The sequence below is a fragment of the Amphibalanus amphitrite genome, unplaced genomic scaffold (assembly GCF_019059575.1).
Source record: "Amphibalanus amphitrite isolate SeventyFive unplaced genomic scaffold, NRLGWU_Aamphi_draft 000067F_arrow, whole genome shotgun sequence".
Taxonomy (NCBI): domain Eukaryota; kingdom Metazoa; phylum Arthropoda; class Thecostraca; order Balanomorpha; family Balanidae; genus Amphibalanus; species Amphibalanus amphitrite.
In genome coordinates this window covers 148,590-172,234 of record NW_024881563.1, presented here as the reverse complement: position 1 = coordinate 172,234, position 23,645 = coordinate 148,590, and the positions used below count along the sequence as shown (strand labels likewise).

Below are 23,645 nucleotides of genomic sequence, written 5' to 3'. Positions count from 1 at the left end.
GTGTTTTGGGCCTTGCAAAGTTTCGCGGCGTTACGTGCCTCGTTTTTTTTTTTTTTTGCATACACGATCAGTATCTACTTTTGGGATTTTCGATTTTCGGTCCCCGTCCCCCCCTATCGAAAACCCGTGGCGCCGCCCCTGCAGCTGATAATGTCTGCGATGGCGTCAAATTCCGTAAAAAGGATTTGGCTTTCTTCTGAAGGCGAGACATAAGAGATATCTTGGAAAAAAGATGAAAAAAAACAGTTAAAAGTTAGTGAATGTGCAAATTTCTTTCACCAAATCCTTTTAAGATAATGCCAATTTATTTTTATTCATTATGACGTTATCATTTTAAAAATTTGACATAATCATAAACATAATCAGCTGACGATATTTCACCGGCCTTGATTTCACCTCTATTTTACTAGTCTTGTTACAAAAACGGTGTGACAACGTTCGGGAGGTGAGGTCTATAGATGGCCTTGGGTGAGATAACCCACATAAATATATAAAGATATTCGTTCGTGTAAAATACCGCAACCGAAGTTGCTTGGTGACGCCTGCTGTACTGGTGTCCTAACATGCTGAACAATTGATTATTTCAGGCTTGCTAAAACCACAGTTGATTTTTATGTGTACCTTCCTGGTTTTGTTTTGCTAGTATGTTCTTTCAAATGACTCGAAAGTCATTTTATAAATTTGATTTACTCCCTCCATTGCAATGCACATTTTCAAAGCCCCCAGTTAGTTTTAAGGCCAAAATTGGGTAGTTAGTCGTAAAGCAGAGAGGCGCTTTACCCAGACTCCAGAGATGCTTTCTAATCGGACCAAACCTTACCAAACGTGACCTAAACTCACCTACAACCTACAACCAAAAACCTGCAACCTACAACCTAAAATCTAGCACCTAAAATCTAAAACCTACACCCTACAGTCTAACCTATAGCGCATCTCCTTGGTTGCAAAAAGAAGTGTGACGCCTGCTTTACTACTACCCAAAATTGTAACTTTGCCAAGTTGAGCTTTCTTTAATTTGTCCATATTTTATAATGTTGGGGGGGCTGCCTGGCAAGTTGGGGGGGCTGACCAGCAGGTTGGGGGGGGGCTGAAGCCCCCCCAACTGTATAGGATCCTACGCCCCTGCAGTGGGTCTATTTAAGATCTCCAGAGCCACCACGTGGCGCTACGGTCGGGGTAGGGCGAGTCCAAATCCCGAGGGAAGTGAGGTCACCGGTCATTGTGGGGGAAGGAGGGAGGGGGAGTGACGCGGTATCACGGCGCATAGGGCGTGCGTAGCGCCGGGAGTGGGCCGCCCAGGGCCGCCCGCCACTGCGCCGCGGCTGAGGGGAGGGGATGATGGTTGCGGGTGCGTTCACTCCGGTATGGTGGTATCCTGTTCATGTGGCACCGGCAAGAATGCGACTGAAGGGAATCATTATCTCAAACAAACGGGCAAGCCAGAGGCAGCGTCAGTTCCAGCGAAAATGTTGAACAATGATATTTGAAATCTTAGACGTATTCATAGCATGCAACTATTTCGATATTTCGACTATTCAGTCGATAGTTGCATGATGCTTTTCATGATGCATGATAAGGCTTTTCTAAACTGTTATTTGAGTTAGATATTTTTCATTTGGCACGTTCAGGTTTGGTGGGTTTTATAGGGTCGAAAAGAAGCAGAAAAGAAAAAAAAAGTTGAAATGGTTTCAGACAAATGACCAAAAACATTTTTTTAAAGATGAAACTTAGCTTAACATTTAGGTATAAGCGATAATTTTGACTTTTGGAGAGGATTTTGGGGAAAGATATCATCGTGCTTATCTCTGCTGCAGTAGAAGTAAAGGTTTTGGTTCGTGTCTAGATAAAACCTGACCCGGGAGTGGGGCTCGAACTCACGACATCGCATTCAGCTCACAGGTTTGAGGTTACCCAACCTCAACGCTACGCAGCTTGCTCAGTGTTTCGGCTAAAGTTCGGCCAAAGTGTCTGACGTCTGTTAATGTCACGAGGCGAAACCCCAAGGCAAATGTCCGTCCCGGTAGCTCGGTCGGTAGAGTGCTGGACTCCATGTGCCATGTGGCGAGAGCGCACGTCCCGGTTGCAAAAGTCCGGGTTCGAAACGCGACGTGTGCTTGACGTATTTGAGCGGCTCCTGACGGGTATGATTGTGGTTGGTGGCAGGCCGCTGCCATGGCGAAGTCAGTGAGGGGACCGGCCGTGCGAGGCTATGTGCGCACGTTAAAATTTGGACTCTTAATTCTGCCATAGACCAGGAATTGCTTGATCGGAGGGTAGAGAGCAGGGTCAACGCAACAAGCTCAGCTTAGCGGGGACTTTGTCCTTGTAATTCCTTTCTTTCAAAAGGTTCGGGCCAAATTCATACTAAAAAAGGGGGAGCCGAGCCAGGTTGGGCCGGGTTGAACCCGATTGGACCGGTGTCTTATACGATATCATGTTCAGACAAAACGGAGGCTAATTTCGGGTCAAATATTTTTATTAACTTATCTTATTGTTTTTAGCTTACACGCCTAATAACTTTTAGCTTTTTTAACTCCAGACTTCATGCACAAAAATGTGGCATTCGTCCACTTCTCCTCATCTTCTCTTAGCGACTTGATTTGGCCTTAAAGGCCCATCTTACCAGCAAAAAAAAAAAAATCACCTGCGTGATAATTATTTGCCAAAGGGCGCTCTACGCATGAAACGCCAGCCGGTCAAAAATTGTATTGTATTGTATTGTATTGAACAATCATGAGCGATCCACATTCTGAAAGTGCGTGGCGATTACTGCTCAGAATCCGTATCCGCGGTTACTAATCTAAACATTCACAGCATTCACACATTCGCTCACGTCAAAGCACGAACAGAGACACTTTCGTAATACCACAGGTACAACTCACCCACCCACCAACCCGTTGGTCAGCGACGATCAGTTGATGCCCCGTCCACTATCGCGGCTTTAACAGATCGGGCAAAGGGGGCGGGAGACAGCTGCGACAGCTGAGTTGGGAGACTGTTGAGAAGAGCTGCGGCTCGATAGCCGAACCGCCGCCTACCCGTTTCCAGCCGTGGTCGCGGAAGGTGAAAGAGGTGGTCTTGCCTGGAGTGTCTCTCCCGGACAGCGCTGTTTGTGACGAACATGGTTGCCAATTCCTCGGGTTCGCCGCGCTGTATGGCTTTGTGGGCGATAACAAGGGTTTGGTAATCAGCCATATGACGCGGGGACAACCACCCGAGCTTTTTTCGCAGGTCAGAGACATGGGCAAATTTACGGCGACCGAAAATGACTCTAGCAGCAAAGTTCAAAATTTTTTGGAGACGATCAAAAAAATTTTGGGACCCATTGCCATAAACTGAGAGGTAGAACTGGATGTGTGAGATAACGAGTGCTGTCACGAGCGTTCTAATGATGCCATCCGGGAGACTGTGGTGCGCATGGGAGAGACCGATCAACAGTCCCGTACACCGGCGGCTGAGTTCGGAGACGTGAGCGTCCCAGGATAGATTATTGTCAAAAGTGACGCCCAGGTTCCCCACCTGCACGCACGGCTGCAACGCTGCGTCACGGAACGATACCCTGAAATCTGGCAATTTGCGTAAATTTTGACGACTGCCGAAGACAATGAGCTGTGTTTTACTGGCGTTGACCTTCAGGGCGTTAGCGCAGAACCATTCGTTGAGTGACGCGAGCGAAACCTCCATGCGCGAGATGAGAACTCCAAGGTCCCTGGCAGGACCGCTAACCAATACTTGGGTGTCGTCGGCATATTGAAAGACTACTGCATCACCCGCGTACAGCGATAAGTTGTTAGAGAAGATGGTGAAAAGTAACGGCCCTAACGCGGAGCCCTGGAAGACACCCATGGTATTAGGAAGAGGCCGAGACAGTACTTCCGGACCCATTGTTCAACGACACGCTCTGGGTGTGTCCATTAACCCGCGCGGGGCTGGGGGGGTAAATTTTACCCCCCCTCGCGAATTTTTGCAATATCTCAAAAACGGCGGCGCGCAGCGCCGCCAAACTTTCAGTACCTTTTGTTACATCAATTTGACACGTTCCCTGAAAATTTGAGCGAAATCCGTCGGAATTTTTTTTGAGAAATTGACGTTTTAGTGACGTCAAGTTCGCCATTTTCGCCTCAAAAACGGCAAAATTTCAAACGCCGCTAACATCTTCATTTTTAAAGGAATCAAGACGTAACAAAAAAGTTTATACGTAATTCTACTTTGTCTATCAAATGGCTATCTCGGTTTTTTGAAAATTTTGGATTTTGGCCCAAATTTTTCCAAAAAACTGACTTTTTTGGGAAAATAATTATAAAATCCAAAATTTTGAGTGTATCGAAAAAAAAGGAATATATGTCAGAGGAGTGGTCTATGTGCACCTACATACCAATTTTTAGAAGAATCGGTTAAAAAATGTGGGAGTTAAAAAACATTTTATGACGTCACGACACAAAAAAATGAAAAATGACTTTTTGGAAGTTGTAGACCTCGTACGGAAACAAAAATAGCACCATTCGATTCGCCGTGAAAAACTGCATCAGATAGACACCTTTTTAGGGCTTAACAACCAACTTCAAAATTTGACCTCACTTGACCTGACCTTGACCTGACCTCGACCTGAAATTAATCCAGAGGTGGTCCATATCACTTATTGAGTGTGCCTATTGAATTCTATGAGTAAAATGACCCATAAAACATGTGTCGCACATGCCCTTTTCTATATTTTGTTTTTGGTGACCTGACCTGACCTGACCTGACCTGACCTGACCTTGACCTTGACCTTGACCTCTGAATGATATTGTATGCAACGAATATTGTCTTGGTAGCCTAAGAACACGTTTTGGGCAATCAGTCTCAGTCCATGACTCCATTCTTCGGCAACTACGGTGCAAGGCCGATACTGTAGGAACTTGCAATTTGTACCCTTGACCTGACCTTGACCTGACCTCAAACTTTAAATTAAGTACATGTTTTTAGTTGTTCGTGATGAGATCTTTCGATTGGCGTTTGAATTTTCCAAATCGGACCATTAGTTCGGGAGATAACAGGGGGGGGGGGGGTAAAATTTACACCCCCCCCCCCCAGCCCCGCGCGTTCGGCTGGAGACCCCAGCCCCGCGCGGGTTAAAGGGACTATCCCACCTTTAACATGGGGTTTGAGTTGAGATAGCCAAGTTTGCGGCGAGGTTCAGAAACCACTATCTATCTAGGTTGCAACCCCCGCGGACTCTTGGTGTTGAAGAAATTCGTTCCCTTCATTTGAAAATGGGCCTTGTGCATTGTGCAAGGCCCTAGAGCACTTCACGGATAGGCTTTTCAGGATCCGGCCCGGCCCATATCCGGCAAGTCATATCCAGATCCGCCCATTATCCGTGTTTCTTTGAATTTCAAAATCCGGCCCGCCCATGGCCCGTGTCTCAGCCATACATCCAAAAAATATCCATAATAATCCGTTTCATTACAAACCGGTTGTGACTGTGAGACTATCAGCATATCGCCATAAGATCCAAACGTTGGACACTAGGAAGCTATCAAATTGTAATAACAGCAATCTTAGCCACTGCAAAATACATTTTGTGGTAAAAGCTGCATTGCTAAGGATAGGGGTAACACATTGACATGGACCTCAGCATTTCACAAGGTTGGCTATCATTAGAATTGTTAAGAATCTACTGTGGTCTATAAAAGGAAGAGTACTTATTCATATAGCAAAACCACAATCAATTAGTAAGTCAAATGGTAGGTAATAATAAGTATAATACAATGAATAAATAAAGTTTCATGACATTGGCAACATTCTATATGGGAAAAGGCAGAATCAAAACACCTCAAAACACATTGTTTGGAAACTAGCCTTGGAATGTGGTCTGACACACTCTACAAAGAATTTGGCACTGAAAACCCAGCTGAAAAGGTAGGTATTAAATAGCCTTGAGCCTGACTGGTCCTCAAATGAAAGGAAGATAAGTTAAACCGGCATTTTGTCGTATCAACAAGACGACACAACACAATACACAGACAAAATTGACGATAGTGGCGCAAAAAAGCAAGCAAGGATTGATTTTTTTAAGATCCGCTCTCTCTTTATGAAATAGGCGAGCTGATGACGTAATATTGATTCGTTTACCTTTTAAAGGGACCCTCCCACCTTAACATTAGATTTGAGTTGAGATAGCCAAAATGGGGTCCCTGGCTCACAATTACCGGTTTCGGCACTCACAACATCGAGAAATGCCTTAAATCGGAAATATTGAATTTCAAAATTGCAGCATTTTGATTCAGAGGGGCTAATGCATAGGAATACCCCTCTGAATGTGTGACGTCAGCGCAGATATCTAACGATTTTTAAATGTTTGACTAAAACGTTTTGTAGCACGCGCTGGTATATGCTGCTTTGCGCGCAACAAATGCCGCACTTTCAAATAAAGTCGCTATAGGAACAGCGGAGATCCCAAAAAGTAAACAAAAGTAAAAGTCTAATATCTTGAAAACCGGTGAATATTTTTCGATGAAATTTGGTAGATATTCGTTTTTGCTCTTTCTGAACCGAGCGACATCCCTTCCATGCCAATTCATTTACTTTTTTGAAGGTGGGAGGGTCCCTTTAAGTTGAATTTCTGATCAGAAAATATTTTTTGGCGTCATTTACACTGAAAATGTTGATAACATCAGAATTTAATATCGTCTTGGATCGTTTTTATTTCTAAAAAAAAAAAATCATCCACGAGGCATATTGCGCCAAGTTTAAAACTTTTTTTTGCAGCGTTTTATTCAGCTGGTTAAAAGCATCTGTTATTGCGCATGTGTTTCTAACCTTGCGCAGTGTTTGTTGCTGTCTGGAAGATTGAAAAATTCGAGAACGCATTATCGTTTTTATACATATTATATGGGGACTGTTCTCAGGACAAGTGAGTTATTAACACATTTTTTTACATGATTCGTATCTTATTCAGGAACCAGCGAGCCATGGTGGATATGATGCCATGGCGGTTGTTCTCGCTTCCTCGGTTAGGAACATGGCTGAGTCTGCAGATTTTATGTTGTGACCATCTATATTTAAAAATTTGGTTGGTGCTGCCATATACCTTACAGACTATCATGGCTCACAAAGGTATGCTTATAAATCTCATGTAAATCAATTAATACTTCTGCTGCAGTGCCTAACAAGTTAAGTTACCTAATTCTTAACATGAATATTGAATGCTACAATTTTATCCGTTCTGATCCGTGTTCAACATTCAATTCCCAAATCCGGCCCGCCCAGATCCGTTCTATTTTTCCAAATTTGGGATCCAATCCTATCCGGTCCACGGATTTATCCGTGGATAACGGATTTATCCGGCCCATGAAGTGCTCTACAAGGCCCTATCTTCAACATGGAGCGACCGTTAGTGTGACGTCACCTCGTTTAGTCATTCTGATTTAAATGGGTTTGTTCGTTAAAAAATCGCTTAAAACTTGGTCTTAACTTTGTTGTGGTGCCTACAGAGTAAAAAGAATCAGCTTTATGACAGTAATGTGGCCTGGGGAAGGAGGTAATTTTGGGCTGTGACGTCACATATTTGAAAGTTTGTGTTTGGAATATGGGAAGCCTAAGATTTTTAATGAAAAATAAATGCCAGAACCGTGTTCCTGGTCATCCAATCTATAAAGTCGGGCACAATTTAACTGGTTTTAACAACATTTTAGAAGGTGGGATAGTCCCTTTAACCCGCGCCCCACTGTGGTCTGCGTATAACACGCCCTACTAGGGGGGGGGGGGGCTCTACATAGCCCCCCTCCTAACTCCGAAACTACTGGGCCGATCGTCAAAATTCAAACGGCGTCTGATAGCCCCGGAAAAACTGTCGAGCGAAACCTAATTTCACTGACCTCGAGGTCACCTATGACGTCACAGGTCAGGTCAAAGTAAAAATTATTAGCATTTTGGCTTGTTCACATTTTGGGCTCTGGCCGCCGTCTTACAAGTCAGATCAGGCTCATTTTTGGTTTCCACACTCGTGAACAGAGGCTCTAGATACCTTGAGGGTACCAAACTTGTACTTTGATTTTCAGGTGAGGGTCAGGTCATCACAAGTCACGGAAATATTATATCATGCATCGGTCACGTGACACATGTTTTATGGTCCATTTAAGCCATAGATTTCGAATTTGATGTCGTCTGTGTCATTCGAGGTCATTTTGAGTCGAATTTAGCTTAGGTCAGGTCACTTTCAGGTCACAAAAGGTCAAATTTTGAAGTTAAAATTTTCAACAAAAAAGGTGTCTATTGGATGCAGTTTGAGCTCAGAAACACGATGGTGCTATTTTTATTGGTGTACGATGTCAATTACGTACTGAAAAATTGATTTGAAAATTTAATAATTGTTAATTTTTTTGCAATAATGCGTATAACTTGGCCATTTTTTAAGATATTTAGCTAAAACTTGCTAGACTTAGTCATAAGCATGCGTTCTGTCACATATATTCCGTTTTTTTTCGAAAAGTCAAAAACATTTTGGAAAAAAAATATAAAAATATAAATTTTGAATATTATTGTATAAAATTTTCGAAATTTTCCAAATATTGAAAATCCGAGATAGCAGTTTCATAGCGCAGTCAATTCTGAGTCCCTTCATGCAAAGAAATTGGATCTAGCTTAAAAACTGAGCTCTTGGGAGCGATTGCCGTGGTTCAATGTTTTGCGTCGAAATCGGCCGAACATGACGTCACTCTGACGTCATTTCCGGCCGACCTATGGTAGCTACGAACTTCAAATTTTGACACAAGGTGTCAAATTGATGCAGCCGAAGGTACTGAAAGTTTGGCGTCGATACGTCAAGTGGTCTGGAAGTTATTGCAGAAAAACGGGAGGGGGGCTATGAATAGCCCCCCCCCCCCAGTGGGGCCCGGGTTTAGATAGGCGGCGAACCAGGAAATTTCGATACCGTGCAGCATAAGTTTTTGCATCAGAAGCTCGTGGTCTATCACGTCAAAACATTTACTAAGATCGAGAAGGCATAGCATTGAGATCTCCCCCCTGTCGGTGGCGGCCAGGATGCGTTCAGTGACGGACAACAACGCGGTTTCAGTAGAGTGCCGGGGGCGGAAGCCGTGCTGTGAGGATGCCAGAAGGTGATTGTGAGAGAGGTGGATGTAGAGCTGCTGATGGACAATGCGCTCAACCACTTTCATGATTACAGGAACCAGGGAAATGGGCCGGAAGTTTGCGAGGTCTGAAGGATTGCCGGATTTGAACAGAGGGTGAACTATGGAATGTTTCCATAAATCGGGGATATCGGATTGAATTAAGCAGGTATTGATAATATGCAGGATGACACCACCGATAGCTCGGAATCCGGCTTTCAGCATGCGAACGCAGACACTGTCTGTACCGCAAGCACCCGAGCTACGCATGCTGAAAATCGTCCGCTCAAGCTCGGCAAGTGTGATTTCCCGAAGTTGAAAACTGCATGCGCCAACACGGGTAAGACGTACAGTGGGTCTATTTAAGATCTCCAGAGCCACCACGTGGCGCTACGGTCGGGGTAGGGCGAGTCCAACTCCCGAGGGGAGCGAGGTCACCGGTCATTGTGGGGGAAGGAGGGAGGAGGGGGGGGGGGGTGACGCGCTGCTGTCGCGGCGTGGAGCGTACGTAGCGCCGGGAGTGGGCCGCCCGCCACTGCGCTGCGGCTTGGGGGGGGGATGCTGGTTGCGGGTGCGCTCCCTCAGGTATGGTGGTATCCCGGGTGGTGTTTCACCGGTGATGTCTGCTGACGTCACACTTCTGGTAGTTTTGGAGCAATGGGCTTGTTGACGTCTCCATGGAAACCCAATTTGACACGTAGTAATAGCAGCGTCCTGCGATCGCCGGTGAAATAACACCCTGTTCATTCATGTGAAGCCAGCAAGAATGCGACTGAAGGGAATAGCTATCTCAAACAAACGGGCAAGCGAAAGGCAACGCCTCAAACTTGCAGCAAAAATGCTAACCAATCATAATTGAAATCTAGGACCTATACTTTCAGTCGATCCTTGCATGATGTGTAAGGCTTTTCTAAATTTATAGTCAGTTGCATAATTTCTTTCATTATTTGGCACGCTCAGCCTTGATGGGTTTTTATCGGATCGAAAAGAATCACGAGCTGAAATGGGTCCAGAGAAACAACCAAAAATAAAAAATGAAAATTCATGAAATTCAGCAAAATATTAGAATACATATATAGGTGCGACAATTTTGACTTTGTTAACCCGCGCCCCGTAGGGCTACCGGCGGACCCTACCACCCGTAGGGGGGGGGGGGGGCCGTTTCGGCCCCCCCTAAGATCTCGGAAAGTTACCGGCCGATTTTCAAAATTCAAACGGCGTTCGATAGCCCTACCCGGGAACTACCTTGTGACCAAATTTCATTGACCTAGGTCAAACCGATGACGTCACAGGTCAGGTCAAAGGTCAGATTTTCACCGTTCACAGGCAATTCAAGAAATGTGCTGTGAAATCGAGTAAATTGGTAATTTATTGAAAACCATCGATGGTATATTGTTCGTCAAACACATACTTTGCTATCTGAGGTCACTGATACCAGGTCAGGTCACAGCGAGGTCAGGTCACCGGGGGTCACAATATGAATGTGTCGTGTGATACATGTTTTATGGTCCATTTTACATGACAAATGCGATTATGTGGGTTAGGCAGCCTTTGGGGCCAGCCTAGGTCACGTTTTGGTGAAGGTCAGGTCAAGGTCAGGTCAAATTAGGTCAAATTTCAAAGTTGATATTTTTGCATAAAATGGGTATCGATTCGATGCAGCTCGTCACGGGGAGTCTAATGGTGGTCTTTGTTTTGCTCTACGAGTTCTAGAATTGCCACAAATTGAGTTTGAAAATTTGACGTCATCATTTTTGAACAGTTTTTTCGCTATAACTTGGCCAAAAAACGAGGTATCGATCTGAAATTTGGTATGTAGATAGAAGATGGTAGGTACTATCACATATATTCCGGTTTTCTCGTAACTCAAAAAACGTTTTGGATTTTTTGGCTAATATATAAAAAAAAATGCTTTTTTGATTTTTGGGGATCAAAACTCAAAAATTTCAAAAATCCGAGATAGCAGTTTTGTAGCCCTGTCAATTCTACACGTTTTATGTCTTGATCATTTTTCTTTATCTTCAAAGCTGTAGGCCTGACAGGTCTTCTCGCGAAGGTCTTTTTTCGGTCGAAAATGACAGAACATGACGTCACTCTGACGTCATTTGTGGCCAACCTATCACAGACTCTGGAAAAATTTTTGGTCACAATGTGTAAAATTGATGCCCGGAGGGGTCCTGAAAGTTTGGTGGCGATATCTCCAGCCGTTTAGGAGATATCGACCGAAAAGGACAGGGGGGGGCCGTTTCGCCCCCCCCCTATGGGGCGCGGGTTAAGAGGATATCGGGAATGATAAATCACCTTGCTTGTCAGTATTGCAGTAAAAGGAAAGGTTTTGGCTAGTGTCTAGATAAAACCAGAGCCGTGTGGGGCTCGAACCCACGACATCGCACTCGGCACACAGACCACCTAGCCCCAACGCTACGAACACCCGTCACCCTACGCCCCTGCGCAGCTTGCTGGATAGCGTTTCCGCCAAAATTGTTTGTTGAATGTCTGACGTCTGTGAATGTCACGAGGCCAAGCCCGAAGGTAAATGAGGGAGCCGAACCAGGTGCTGAAAATGAGGCCGCTTTTTGGTCCCGGCGTTTTATTCTCCGGGTGGGTTAGCCCCGTCCAGCGCTTAGCCTTTCGGGACCCTCTCAGAGCCGCGGTTGTTTTCGCCGCTCGGCCCATTCGAGATGCAAAGTTGATAGTCACACGAACTTTATTTGAGGCCCCTTAATATACGACTTCGAAACTAATCGATTCTACAAAACCTTTTTCTTCCATTTAATTGCATACATTTAACAGTGACTCCAGATTAGGCTGGTTTGGCTGGCCGTAAAAAAGCTTCGTGTGACTATTAACTTTGCATCTCGACTGGGGCGCGCGGCGAAAACAACCGCGACCCTGAGTGGGTCTCGAAAGGCTAAACGCTGGACGGGAAAAGTTACAAAACATGAACTCTGACTGGTCAGTTGAAATGTCTTTAGTCAGTGAACCACGCCTGGGCTGGAGGTGGTCAGTTCCCTGGCTTGCGCGACCTCGGGCAGGAGCTGTGGGACTTGTACATGGACAAATTGAATAGATGCTAGTGTAACGCTGGTGCGTTTCATTTTCCCTCCCTAAATCAACCCGTTCCCAAATTCATCCTTCATAACAGCAGCGCGCCGGCGACCAGACACCGCTGACCCGCCGACCATCTGGCCGACACCGGACGGCAGGACAAACACGGATCCGAGACCGCGCCGCCAAATGCTATTATCCTGCGGCCCTTACAGAGCCGTCTCACCGCCGCTGACCGTGGAAGGGTCCAGCAATGGGTCCCAACCCCGGTCAAGGGGGGGGGGGGACGGACGAACACAAAGGCACGCAGCCTCCTACGCGCGGCGAACGGACACCGTCAGCCTGGGAAACAGGACACGACAGCGCCGCTGCGGCAGCGGGAGGCCGGGGCGCCCGGGACCAAATTGACCACCGGTATCACACTTCAAAGGCAATTTCTTCAAAACACGGCTCGAAATAGCACATTTCCAGGATGTGCCGAGACTGGCGCCGACAATCAGCATCGGGAAACTGGGACAGCCGACAGAGTAACAACATCCAAATTCCAGTATGGCACGGCACATCCGCATTCCCGGGCCCATCTTCCCACGCTGGCAAACCTGGCCGGCGTGGCAAATCTGCCGGCATCGCCAGGGGCAGAAGATTCAAATTCACCTATCGGCGCCAGAATATTTGAAGGGAGGAGGAGCACCCAGGGAGGATAGCAGTCACCATGGAAACGGCACGCCGGAGGCTGCACAGCGGGAAAACGCATACGTTTCGGCCCAACATAGCGTTAAATTTAATAGGAATCTCACCCTTTCGGCAACCAGACTCAGCAGAAAATACAGAAGACTGGTTAGACAGAGAGAAGACATGGAAAATTGGCCCTTACTGGAAATTCAGAGAGCAGCAGAACTCGGAAGAAGGAGGCGGAGCGAAGACGGCAAATCCAGAGACAGCCCGAGGCAGATGGAGCTCCAGCAAAACTTTGAGGATTTTGAGGAGAGTTGAGTTGGAGAGTCGGAGGCGTTGGGGACGCTGACCGGCGGCAGTTCAGTTGGAGTTGGAGAGCTGGGAAGTGGAGTTCAGAGGTGGGCGAGACAGTCAGTTTGTAGCGGCGGGATGGAGAAGGACAGGCGATGGAGGGAGTGAGTTCGAGCGGAGAGGAGAGTTTGAGAGGAGGAGTCGGCGGTGATAGTTCTGGAGGAGGAGGATGGAGGACTGCCTGCCACTGGAGGACTCTGCGCCGCTCCGCCGTTCTGCCGCCCGCCACCACCGCTCCGCGGGCTGCCGCCAACTCTGCCACCCGTCCGTCGTCGCTGTGCCGCCCGTCCGCCGATAAATCTGCTACCAGCCGGCCGTCAGCCCTGTCGTCCACAGCCAACAGTTAAGCGGTAGGTCGGCACTGGAGGTCATGAAGCTGCTTTCCTATCATAATCCTTCCCCAATGTGCCCCGCCTGCTGCCCCGGCTTTTCTCTCGCCCCGGGGATGTAATTTTATTTAGGCCCGTTTGGGGGGGGGGGTCTGTACGTATGCGTGAGCGTGTGAACTTGTTGTATGATTGGGTGGCATTGTGCCTTGATCTGGATATCAAAAATGGAGGTGGCTGGGACATGTTATGTACGTATGTGTGAGCGTGTGATTGTTGAATGAGTTAACGGCATTGCGCCTTGCTGTAGGGTATCAAAAAGGGGTGGTTGGGATATGTTTCATTTTTTCACTTAACAGACTTAAATTGGCAATCTTGTCTAAAGCGGGGTAGGACTGGTCTTGAATGTGTGCGTGCGTGAGTGTAAATGTGAGCGCCCGGACGCATCAGAGTGACGGGCCATTGGGACGAATTTTGGCCTTCATTACGCGAACGGCGGTAGTACTTTCTTCAAAATGCATCTGATGCTCAGCTACGTTCGTCTCGGTTACTCCAGCCGGTTGTCCAATATTCAGTTGCAGGCTCAAAAGACGGCATTTATGTAGTAGCTATTTAGTTTAAAGTTGACATCGGTAATCTGGCGCTCTGTTTTGGAGATCGGCTCAGTTCACTATGTTTTATGGCTATAGTTTAAGTCCAGTTTTTGCATATCTCTGAAAACTCTGTCGTTTCACTGCTAGTTTCTCTTTCTTCGTTTTGACTGAATATATCTTGGGAAAGTACTTATATTTGTTGGGGATATTAGGGAGGGAAAAATGAATGGATTACGGGACGAGATGAAAGTGCTGAAGGAGAGAATGAGAGAATTCGGACTTCGGAGAGAATGGGAGGGCCGAGCAGAACACCGTTTCTGACACCGTTCACACGTCGGCATGTTTTTTTTTTTGGAACACAGGCACCGGTGGGAGGTCACACTACATCATACTGGGTTGTTGTTGTCCTCGTGGTTGTTGTTTGATAGAGCTCTGATTCGAGACCGTCGAAGTAAACAGGCATTTGCGTCAGTAGTACTGTCAGGTTTTTCGTAGTCATGTGGCCGGATTTATTATTTAATTATTCAGCACGATTTAGCATTTATCACGAGATTTTTTTATTTAGCCCGATGGGATTCAATTAATTTTGATGCAGTGCAAATCGACGTACGTTGCAGTATATACTCGATCGCTTCAATGTCCGGTAAACGTTGTTTATTTCTCACTATCTGCGAATTAGCGTAACGATAAGTTTTGAGCGTTTTAGCCCCAGAAATCCATGCGTAGCTTCATTCAGTATGTAGCGTAACTCAGTGCTGAACGACGAGTGTCTTCTAGGTTTCAGGGTTGGTAAATATGCGAAACAAAACCATGTAAGTCATTAACGACCAAATAAATTTTCATTTCCGAAATTGTCATTTCCGGCGGGTTGGAATGCCCGAGCTAAAGTAAAAGCCAGTCAAATTTGATGTAAATTAACGTAAGCCCGAGATGAGATTAGTATCTTGACGACTCAGTTATGATTTAAAATATATTATATTGGCCGGCATTTTTGTTTTCGCTCCACTGTCATTTAATCGAGACGTGACCTACCTGTGAAATTAACATGCTCTACCTAACAGTTAACGTTACCTGGTTTGTATTTCCGGCAATATACCCCATAATCATCAGTTGATTTCACGATTCTGATCGAGTGTGGCAAGAACGATTTTGCTAAGCTTAATTTTAAAATTTGCCCGAACGCCGCTCATTATTTCCGACAATTAACGACGATATCAATACCGTTTATGGACGATTTAAATGTCCCTGCCCGCGCCGTCCGGACCCATCAGCCGGCTGCGGTGGCCGACCCGGCTAATCCCCAGGAAGGTGTGTGAAGGAGGGGGTGTCCCGCCGCTCGTGGGGAGGGGTTACCTGGCGGCTGGTCAGACGGTGACGCCGGCGGTGGGGGGCCGGCGCCGGTCGAGAGAAGCGGCCATCTTTGGGTGCCTGATCGGTCCCGGCCGCCGGTCCTGCGGCGGCTAGAGCAATGGGGATGTTCGGCTTATTTCCTCACCAGGTGGCAGCACTGCCTTCTTTGGACACAGAAACTGTGGCGGCGAATGCGCCACTGTGTTTTACACTGTGTGGAGTCGGTGCGGTGTCGGTCCGAGGGACTGAATTTCGGTGAATTTGATAGCAATTGATTTGAATTTTGCTCAGATGGGTTGTGAATTTATATTCAGCAAGTGTCACAAACATGGAAAGGCAAGTTTACAAAGGACAGGAGACTTAGAAAGGCTTCAATTGACGTAGCCGAAGAGAGGCGAGAAGCCGAAGATAGACCGACTCCAAACGGTAATTCCATCGATGTAACACGTTTCCCGACATTTTTTTTATGGCGAGCATAATTAAGAGTATAAAATAGTCTAACTTAACTCATAGCAGGATCTTGTATTGCCCATATGAGGTAATTCACCTGTGTAAGTTTATGGGCATATCAATATAGGAAGTTGACCTGCCCTTTGAGAAAGGCATTAAAAGATGATACATGCTGCTGAGAATGATTATATAAATTCAATGCATTTTTATAAGATTCATTGCAAGCATTTTAGCAGTGTTCTTTTGTCTGGTACCAAAGATATTGCATGCAGATAAAGGTTATGATGGAAACAGACAAATAGGACCTATTTTGACACCAGTAACCAGGAGGTATATGTAATAGAACACTATTCACTAAGCTACCTACTATTTATGAATTGTTGCAAGTATTGATCATCCCACATGGTGTTCCAGGTGCCCAGTGCAATCATGCTTCTGGTGCGGAGTTGTCAGGATGGAGTCCGAGGAATCAAGGAAGGCAGAGGACCTGCGTATGAAGGAACCAGCCCTGTGGATGAAGATCTGAGGTGCATACAGAGGGATCCCACTGAAGGACCAGGTAGGAGTTGGTGAACAGCTTGTGCACTGCAGTATATCATCCAGAAGTAACTGATAGCCTTTCTTGCAAAATGTTTTTTTTTTTAACTCATCACCACCTAAAGCTACTCATTATTGATATAATATCTTAATTTTATCAGGTAAATAATTGTTTACTCTAAGTTTTGATTCACACTGAAGTAAACAATATTTTAGAATATTCACTCAGCTTTTTTAGCAACTAAATACGGGTAAGTTTTTTGTTGTTTTTAAAAATAAATTTTTACCTGTATCCAGTTCATCATATCAGATTACAACTGTGTTTAAACTGCAATGTTTTGCTAATTGCTTCAGTATATAATGTCCTTTTATCCATGCATGTTAAACATATGTATCTCATTATGACTTGCCAAGATCTTTCCCTACTGTCTTATGCCATTTTTCATTTATCCACAGGTGCAATGCTGCATTGATAAGATCCAGATTCAAGAGCATGGATGCTACCAGATCCTGTGATTTGAAGTTACCTACCAGTGTCACTGCTGCTACAAATGACATCAGCAACACTTCCTTTGGTGAAAGTTTAGAGGAGCAAACAGTTGGTACTCTGTGTAGTCAAGCAGTGGAGTTTTGCCACAATCAATCAGCTCTAGAAGAGCTGTCGTCATAGCAATGCTTCATATGTGAAGGATACTTGCCTGAACAGAACATTGTGGATTTGTTAATTAAGTACCTCTTTATTACAAGTTTGTGCCCATTACAAGCCAAGCCAAGCTTAGTTTACTTAGTTCGTTGCAAGTTTTCCAGGCAGCCTTCACACTTGTGTCGCTGAATATTAAACTTTGACTGATAGACCGACGAGATATTGTCCCTTTCGCATCAGATTGTAATCAGTCAGTTGTGTTGGTAGAAGGTACAGTCAGCCTTAAAAGTACCGCGCAAAGTGACGGTGGATCCATCAAGCCTGACCGAGGAAGGGCCTGCTATAATTTGAAAGTCACCGAACCAGTTGACCTGGGGAACGGACGAGGATGTCATATAGAGCCACGCAGAAATCGCCGGTGATTCGTTGCCCATCATTACAGAATGAACGCATGCCGGATGAAGGGTTAAGTCAATAATCTGTACAAACTACAGGGATGTGATTGACTTATCTGACAGTGACGAGCGCTAGAGGTCAACTTAAGACCGTAGGTATGCGTTCTTGTCATGGAATGTGTGCTGTAAATCGATTGTTTCATGCGTGTGAATATATGTCTGAATGTAATAAGGTTTTTAATTTCAACTGTGTAAAAATATGTGATAACATCGTAATTCGTATCTTTCGTACTCCGTAGCTTTTGGTGACCATTCGATCAGCTCCCTTTCCTTCCGCTCAATGACGATGTAGTAGTTTGCCTTTCACACGCGTCATTATCTTCCTAATATCGAAATCAACTGTAGCTACTCATTTTAGCAAAATGATGAACCTGAAAAAGACATGAAACGCAGTTTCCGTTCGCGGCGCGTCGGCCGCCGTCGCCGCCCGCAGTGTTATCCCATGATTCCCCGGCCCGGCCGGCGCGTTGTGTCCAAAGCATACCGTGCTGCCACCTGGCGAGACTTTTCGGAACTCTTAGCGCGAACATCCCCATTAACGCGTGCCACTGGCCGTCCAGCGCGGGTTCACAGGGAAACTGGGATGGGGCGCTAGGTCCGACGGCGGCACACGATCACTCGACGCGGTGGTAGAGCACCGACTGAAGACGGAGCATGGATGCGACGCGTGTAAGAATGTGATCTATCGACATTCCACCTTTCCTATCAGTCTTCTCCGAGTGATCGTTAATGCAGTCTCTGAGTGTCGGCCAGTCGCTCTGTCGGCTTGTCGGCCTGTCAGTCCGTCAGTTTGCCGTTCACGGTCTGATGGTCTGTTGGTTTGATGGTACGTCGGTCTGTCAGTAGGGCGGTCTGTCTGTCTGTCTGTATGTATGTCTTTCTCTCTTCTCTCTCTTCTCTCTCTCTCTCTCTCTTCTCTCTCTCTCCCTTCTCCCTCTCTCCCTCTCACTTTCTCTCTCTCTCTCTCTCTCTTTCTCTCTCTCTTTCTCTCTCTCTCTCTCTCTCTCTCTCTCTCTCTCTCTCTCTCTCTCTCTCTCTCTCTCTCTCTCACTTTTCTCCCTCTTTCTCTCTCTCTCTCGCTCTCTCTCTCTCTCTCTCTCTCCCCCTCTCTCTCTCTCTCCCTCTCTCCCTCTCTCTCTCTCTCTCTCTCTCTCTCTCTCTCTCTCTCTCTCTCTCTCTCTCTCTCTCTCTCTCTCTCTCATTCATGGCCCCCAACACGCATTTCATGTCGTCAGTTGATAATCCGAGATTGTGTCGTTGGGTCTGCTGCGTATATGTATGACGTCACGGAGGAGGTGCTGTCTCGGGACGCGTGGGGAGGACGGGCCCCCAACCCGCGGGCGCGGCGACGCCCGGGCCGGACGGGCTCGGCCGCGCTAATGATCAGGGGATCGGCGGGTGACCCTCGCTGCTCGCACCACGCTGGGGTGCGGGATGACAATGGCTGGGCCGAACCCGCAGTCAGAGGTGACCTGTGGTCCACTGAGAGCGGCTATCATTACGCGGACCGCCGAGTCATTAACAATTATACCCGGATCGACATAAACATTACCGATGATTGTATTATGGTCAGGCATCGATTACAACTTCCAATTGTTTAAGTCGGACAATGTTTCTTTTTTTACAAATGGGTTGAGTTAATGTTTTGTCAGAGTTACATGGTTTGTCGAAATTAGAACACTGTCTTTAATCGCACTACAAAATGCCTATCGGTAAAACTCGAGGAAAGGAATTAAGATAAATCGTATCGAATTAAGAGGTACTATATAAGGGAATAATTCGGGGCTGCGAGGCCAGTCTATGCGTGTCGTACCCCCGTGTACGTTGTGTTCACCGACACGGTTATCTACACTTACGAGTGATGGGAAACAGGGACGGGTTATTGTCTGGGTTGATCGATTGAATGTGCAATTATGATTGATCGCATTCGGGCCTAAACTCACTTTAAACGTACAAATAGGATTATTGGTTAAAGCATCAGTGGTAGGGGACGTTTAACGTTGGTGATTTAGAGGTGCTAAATTTTAGCGATTGGTTTGTTCCGGAACGGTAGGTTAAAACGGCTGGGTTATAAGGGGAACGCCATGAGGGCGCGGGGAACGCCACGAGGGCGCGGGGAACGCCACGAGGGCACAGGGAACGCCATGAGGGCGCGGGGAACGCCATGAGGGCGCGGGGAACGCCATGAGGGCGCAGGGAACGCCATGAGGGCGCGGGGAACGCCATGAGGGCGCGGGGAACACCATGGGCGGAGACGGGAGAGACTAATGGAATCAGCGATGTTACAAGCGTTTCACCCGGGGCGCGCTTTACAGTCGTCGAAATTAATGGAAACTGCCGCAAAGGGAAAGTTAAGTGAAATGGGAAGGGAGGGAATATCTTCATAATTCCTGTTTTAGTAAAAAGTGCCAGATGAGTTCATCGAGGGTGGAAGTATACATATCTATATATATAATGGTATGGATATGAATAGACATAGTGTGGCCACACCTGGTTGTAGAAAAAAAAAGTACGCAGCATTCAACTATCCGCTGCACACCATTGGGGGATGTTAGGTAAAGAGGGAGGGACCAGAGTCGTGACCTGGTATATTCATAGGTAAGTAAGGATTGTCGAATGTATGAAGGATGAATGAATGAGCGAGTGATTGTGGTTAGATCCAGTGGGAGGCACTCCTCTGTGCAGTGGTAGGGAGATGCCGCGTCACCAAAGTAGGGTTAATCATTAATATAAACTGACCCGAGTGAGGGTTGAGAGAGAGCCTCGGGCAGTCAACCTGATTAAATTATCCTCCTTGAATGCCCATAACCCAATGACCCATCACCGTACAGTGTAGCAGCCTATATGCCCCAGTGACTGACCAGCCTCGCAACCAACAAATAAACAAATAATTATCTTGCAGCTGAGCCCCGCTACACTAGCCTAGATCATGTCGTGGCTGCAGTCCAAGACATGTTCACTAGTTGCCGTTGCTGCCGCCGCCTGCTGCTGCCCTGCGTGCCGGCTGGCAGCTCACTGCTGGTCTGTTAGCGCGCCAGGCATCCTACTGGACGAGTGGGGTAGGTCGCAGATCTTTGAGAGTGAAACGTTTGGTCTAAATGTAGCTGAAACTCTTACAAATAATTAAATAAAAAGGCAAAATTTCAGAGGACTCCATTGGTGTCTCAGTGGTGACAATCAGAACTTGATCAGAACTGTTATCATGCTGAATGCTGAAACTGAGAATAGGGCTGAGCTGGTGGGCTAGAATTTAATATGCATGCTTACAAGGTCCCCAGTTAATCCACAAATTTGTCAGAGTTGCCTGTAGGCAAATTTATGCAGATGAAATGTTTCTGGCAGATAGCCCTGAGGCAAAATGCTATTCAAGCTTGTTCCGCAGCTCGTTGCGTTCCACATGAGCCACTAAATCAGAGTCACACAACTCTGCCAAATGTGCTGAAAGGCCACGATTTTTCCAATAGGTAGGTATATTTATTATTTTTCACAGACACAACAAAAATACAAATGCAGGTCACTACAATTCATTCTGATTCAATTACAATTGCTGGAATGTGTTTTGCAGACTTATTATATTGAATCTTCACTGTAAAAAAAAGTTTAGCACCCATGTCAAAAACCAGCACCCTATACCTGCTTATTTTAAGCAGGTTAAATGGGTACTAAATTTCAGCACCCTTTTTGAAAAATAGCTCCCTGTGCCGGCTTATTTTAAGCACCCTAAATGGCTGCAACCATTTAGGGTGCTTAAAATAAGCCGGCACTGGGAGCTATTTTTCGAAAAGGGTGCTAAAATTTAGCAACCAGTTAGCCTGCTTAAAATAAGCAGGTACAGGGTGCTGGTTTTTGACATGGGTTTTTACAGTGTTGAACAGAATATATTTAATTACTTTGGTCATGGGCCCAGGCCAGTACTGCAGAGTATGGCTCGCAGGTCGCCAAGGAGCACAGGCCCAACTCCCAAGTTCAAAATTGACACAAACCCTTCACACAGAGCCCGAAAATTCACACCAAAGGGGGCTGAGAGAACACAAAAAAATGCACCAAACCCCAAAATGGCCAGTCAAAATCTGCACTGACCTCAAATCCCCACAATGCTACACAATGACATCTGCACCACAGCAAGCCAAATTCGCACCCCGCCACACTAAATCTGCACCACACTAAACCAAATCCGCACCGCACCACACCTAAATCCGCACCAGGCAAAGGAGTCCACACTGACAAAATCTAGACAAAATTGCCATACTTTGCAGTCTGGCTCATGGCTATATCCATTGTGATTCTTAGGTCTGATTATTGAAGTTGAGCTCACTTCCATCATCCATCATCCATGTGCCCAAGACATTGTGGGCAGCATCAATAATCTAAACATCAAATATCTTGCTTTTGCTTATTTAGGAGCATTCTATAATCTTTTAAAAATGATAAATAAGGCCTTGTTGATATTCTTTAAAGTTTGCGACCTTCTTGACAAAGTTCAAGCTTCAATTTTCCAATTTTCCTGATATTTGATTTCATGCGCAATGTTTGTACTATTCGCGGCAGAAGCGTAACAAAACTTTGTGCCACCGATTTGGCAGCTAGGAAAAAAACTTTGCCCGATAAAAAAAACAATCATATGACGTAATCGATCCAAAAGCTTTAAATTGGAATTTTTAAACAATTAGCCAACTATGGGCCGAATGTTTGCCAATTTCGTGTAAAGGGGCCCCTAATATATGTCTTGCAACACAAGAACAGTATATCAAAGCAATTTTTTGAAGGTGGGACAGTCCCTTTAACCCGCCCGGAGAATAAAACGCCGGGACCAGAAAGCGGCCTCATTTCCAGCACCCGTTAGACCGGGTTGAACCAGGCTGGACCGGGGTCTTACACCTAATCATGATCATACAAAACAGAAGTTAGTTTCAGGTCATATAGGTATTCTTATGATTCTTTTTTTGTTTAGCTTATTTTGGCTTAGTTTTTTTAATGCGAAACCTTATGCACAAAAATGCAACACTCGTCCACTTTTGCTCATCCCCTTTTAGCGACTAAATTTGACCTTAGTCCGATGTGACCCGTCATACAAAAAAAAAAATCGCCGGCCATGATAATTATTTGTCAAAAGGCGCTCTACGCAAGAAACACCAGCCAGTCCAAAACTGGTTAAGGATATTTCTGGTGCTGGAATTATCTTCAATGAAAATTTCAGGCTATATCTAGAATCTTAATCCTTTGAGCTATTCGGCGCTCGGAGCATTCGCTAGTATTCCACTGTCAGCTGCATTACCAACATCGCAATCATTACCAACAATAATACCTACCATAGCATCATGCATTATCAACATCACATATGCAGCACTTTGAGTGCGTCATATAGGTGACAATAGATGAACCGACCACGGCAAACCCATGCCTTTATCCTTTCCTTCCAAGCAGCCAGGCTACGGGCCGCCAGGCCCGCCACCGCGATATGGAACAGCGAGCCGGCTGGAATGCGTCCTTTGCCTACGGCAGCGCCCAGCTGCGCCGGGGCTGTTTGACAGGTCACCCGCACCGTGACCTCGCCCCTCCCCACCTCCCCACCGGGCCCAGCTCGGTACTGACCTCCCCTTGAATTTGACATGGACTCCACTAAGGCTCAACGCCATCTAGTTACGTCTGGAGATCCTAACTAGATCCACTGTACATTCAAATCGGTAGGTGCGTTTTGGGCTCGGATCTCGGCAGCGCCACGAGGACCGACGGATACAAAGAAAGAATTTAAGTCATTGGCAGATAGGTCAGGCTGAACATCAGAACCATCCTTCTTACCGGCAACCACCGACCTGATACATTGCCAAACTTTGTTGGGGCCCCGTTCCCCGATATCCCTCTGTAGTTCCACCCGCCGGTCGCAACGCAAAGCCGCCCGGACAGAGCGGTTAAGGTTTTTGTACTCGCTCGAGTTGCGGCCTAAATGGCGGAGCGCAGCGCGACGTTGGGACATGAGATCTCGAGTGGCGGCGGAGACGGGAGGAGCAGTCGGGTTACGGATAGACACACGCTTAATTGGGGCACGGGCATCGAAAACAGGTACGAAGAAAGACAAGAAAGCATCCCACTTATCACTGACGGTT

General features: G+C 46.2%; 1 long non-coding RNA gene across 1 annotated transcript; it reads left to right on the top strand.

The window, feature by feature from the left end:
• The first annotated feature begins 15,503 nt into the window (after positions 1-15,503).
• On the top strand, positions 15,504-17,710 carry LOC122378889. Its single transcript, XR_006256097.1, has 3 exons — positions 15,504-15,882; positions 16,321-16,465; positions 16,900-17,710. It is a non-coding gene; the product is annotated as an uncharacterized LOC122378889 (long non-coding RNA).
• The last annotated feature ends 5,935 nt before the right edge of the window (positions 17,711-23,645 follow it).